This window comes from Chrysochloris asiatica, unplaced genomic scaffold (assembly GCF_000296735.1).
Source record: "Chrysochloris asiatica unplaced genomic scaffold, ChrAsi1.0 scaffold00446, whole genome shotgun sequence".
NCBI classification, from domain to species: domain Eukaryota; kingdom Metazoa; phylum Chordata; class Mammalia; order Afrosoricida; family Chrysochloridae; genus Chrysochloris; species Chrysochloris asiatica.
In genome coordinates this window covers 279,230-282,619 of record NW_006408964.1, presented here as the reverse complement: position 1 = coordinate 282,619, position 3,390 = coordinate 279,230, and the positions used below count along the sequence as shown (strand labels likewise).

General features: G+C 43.5%; 1 pseudogene; it reads left to right on the top strand.

The window, feature by feature from the left end:
- The window catches only part of LOC102823449, a 29,935-nt pseudogene that overhangs the window by 16,242 nt on the left and 10,303 nt on the right, over window positions 1-3,390 (top strand).

Here is a 3,390-nt window from a genome sequence, read left to right as displayed (position 1 = left end):
TTTCATAAGTAGATCCCACTCATGGTGCCCCGTGTGTGTCAGAGTAGAACTGTGCCCCACAGGGTTCTCAGTGGATGATGTTTCATAAGTAGATCCCACTCATGGTGCCCCGCGTGTGTCAGAGTAGAACTGTGCCCCACAGGTTCTCAGTGGGTGATTTTTCATAAGCAGACCCCACTCATGGTTCCCCTGTGTGTGTCAGAGTAGAACTGTGCCCCATAGGGTTCTCAGTGGATGATATTTCACAATTGGGTCTCCAGGGCTTTTTCCTAAAGCACCTTTAGGTTATAACCTAAGCACATTCCGAGTTTTGTGCACGGAGGAAGTCCCGAATGTGTGCATATCCATGACTTTGCGGTCTTGGTCTTTTCTGGAGCCAATCAAACAAGTTAATAGAATTTTCATGACAACCAAACCTTACCTAGTGTCTATGAAAGGTAATTTTTATTGCATTGTCTTAATTCTCTAGTGCTGTAACACAAATACCAAAAGAGGGTGACTGAAACAAACAGAAACTTATTCTCTCATACTTTGTTGTTTTGGTTTAAGTGCCATGAAGTTGCTTCTCACAGTTTAGGAGGCTAGAAGTACGAATTCAGAGTCCCAGCTCTGGAGAAATGTTCTGGTCTTCTTTCAGCATCTGTCAGACCAGCATTCCTGGGAGAGCTCCGTGTGTCTTGGCATCAACCTTCCCCCAGTCTGGGAGCTTCACAATGCAGAGTCCCTAGGTCCCAAAGATGCTGAATGAGTTTTTGAGGGGTTAGCGGAGGACAGCTATGTCTCCAGACCTCACTTTGCACGTTGGGAAGATTAAAACTGTAGATACAGCAGAAACCAACAACTGTGGGACTGATTCAATCCCGACACACTGGGAGACCTTTGGCTACTGTTGGCCAAGATGAAAACTAGATTCTTGGTGAAAATGATTAAAATCTTCTCTCCAGTATTTCTACAATCACAGACTTTGCTAACATTTAATTTGGAACTTTTCCAAATATCTTCTTCAAGGACTAGAGCGGAGGGTGAAGTGTCCAGCTGATATGAAGTGAGGGGAGATGCACAAGAACACCCAAACATGTAGATAGTACCCATTTGACCTAGCTTCAGTGGCTGGATGGTCAGAACTCAATGAGAGGAAGAAAGAAGAGGGAAAAAAGTATAATCTGCTACAATTTGATGAACTTGATCTATACTTATGGATGTAATCGCTTAAAAGAGGGAATGAACTTCAAAGCAAGGATCATTCCCACCCCTCTATACACAGGGTTGAACAGGAATGAGCAATTTAGACATTGGCTACCCAAAATGGGGTGGGGATTACAAAGGCACAAAGTGACTGGATTACAAGCTTTCAAGAGGGAGCCTAGTTTCAGAGTGTCCAGGGGAAGGTAGAATCTCCACTGAATAGTTTCCATCCTGTCTAGATGGGGCTGATGAAAGGAGATGGGGATAAGACTCTTGTGGTTCAGTGGTAAATAATTGCTATCAGGACTGATTGTGAATGTTGCAAATGTAAAGGTAGACGTTTTGTAACAAAAGGAGGGGAGTGGTTGATCTTGCAGTCCAGAAGCAGAGGATGCTGGGACCATCAAGGGAGAAGAGCGGAGTGCAGGACCCTATCCAGAGAAGCAGCGATGCTAGAAATGGAGGCAGAGATGATGATGTGGAGAGATGGAGGGTCTGGGGACTCTAGACTCAGGGAAGGAGAAGGGCTGTGAGCTGAGGGGTGTGCCCTTTGGTTGTTTAAATGGGTATATATTCCTGAGTGTTTCAGTGTACTTCCAAAAACAAAACAAAAAAACCTAGAGGGATTGGAAGCAAATGCTGTTGAACGATGACGCATGGAGAGGATTGTAATCATTTAGTGAAACGAAATACAATAGGATGAATGTAACACTGATGCTCTCCCATGTAAACTATCATTCAATTCACAATAAAAACATTAAAAAAAAAGATTATCCAAGTCCCAGAATACAGTTTTCCATGGTCGAAATCAACTCTTTTTGGCCAGGCTTTTCCCTGTGTCTGAAAAATCAGTTCTTAATATGCAGAGTCAATTTAATCTGGAAAGTGTCCCTGCTTGCCACCCCATGAACCACGGCAGCACTCGGGATGAGATACACACTCAGGATAGCGAGGACACCATGGACAGAGATGAGGGCAAAATGGGAGCAGCAACTGACTCTGTTCAATTGATCAGAACCGGTGTCGAAAGTTCTGGTCACTTCAGTGTGCAATGTTATGAGATTTCATGGAAGACTTTTCTCAGCGATTCTGAAGATGTTTTAGGGCTTTTGAAAAGTTATAATGGAAAGGATACTTAGGCCTCTAGGAACCAAATGGAAAAACTCCAGACAGCAGAAGAACATGTATGTCTTCCACACTTTTTCACAAGTGAAAAGCTGATGGGTTTACAGCTGAGGGACAGTAACTTTCGTAGATAAATCTTGTTGTAGCAGCTCATTCTATTTCAATACCTCAAGGCACAGGTCACATGTAAAAGTTCAAATCACATCATCTTAACTGCTCAACAGTCACTTTGGATTGAAGACATCACTCAATCGGTGTATCAAGTACTGTCGGAAAGCCCTTCCCAGTGGAGAAAGATTTTCACGGATGGTGGAACATATATTAAATGGGGAGGAAAAGTGGAACTTTTCGGGGGAAATGAAGGCTGTTCCAGTTTTGTGAGGGAAAGATCATGAATTCCCAACCCTTCAGGAGTTGTTCAGATGGCCACAACACCAGATGATTTCCTAAGGAAAGGACCCAACGAAAAATTAAGGATGGGCAATGAGGCGCTCATAAGACTTTGGAATCTCTGTCCTGACACTATGGAAGCACACAAGTTGAAGACAAGAGCATATGTGCCAACTTCGAAGGAGTTTTTTAATAAGCCATTGATCAGGCAGACCCAGAAAACATGGTTGAACATGACTATAAGGCTGTTAAGAACCCACATTATGGTTGGAGAACCCTGACACTCTTAGCAATGAGAAGCCCTAAGTTCTTGCAGAGAACCAATGAGCACTTTGCAAGTTTGCCCGAATATCTTGAACACGTGGCAATAAAGCTAGCTAAGGAATTACCATCTCCTTCTAAAGCAACGGAAACAGGTGAGGAGGATGAAACTGGCCTTGTCCTGAAGGAAAAGGAAAGGTCTCATGGTGCTCAAGACAAACATGCAATGGGAACCTACAGGGAGGTTGTTTGCCAACAAACCGGGTGAACTGGGGAAGGTTCTGGTCCCTTCTTGTCCAGCAAGATCAACAGGGATTCTGTACAATCCCTCATAATCTAATGAACGCATGTGTTCAAGAAGTCGGCATGAAGTGACTGGGAAGAAGCCTAGCTAATGACAATCAGACACATAGTTAGCTGATTTTTTTT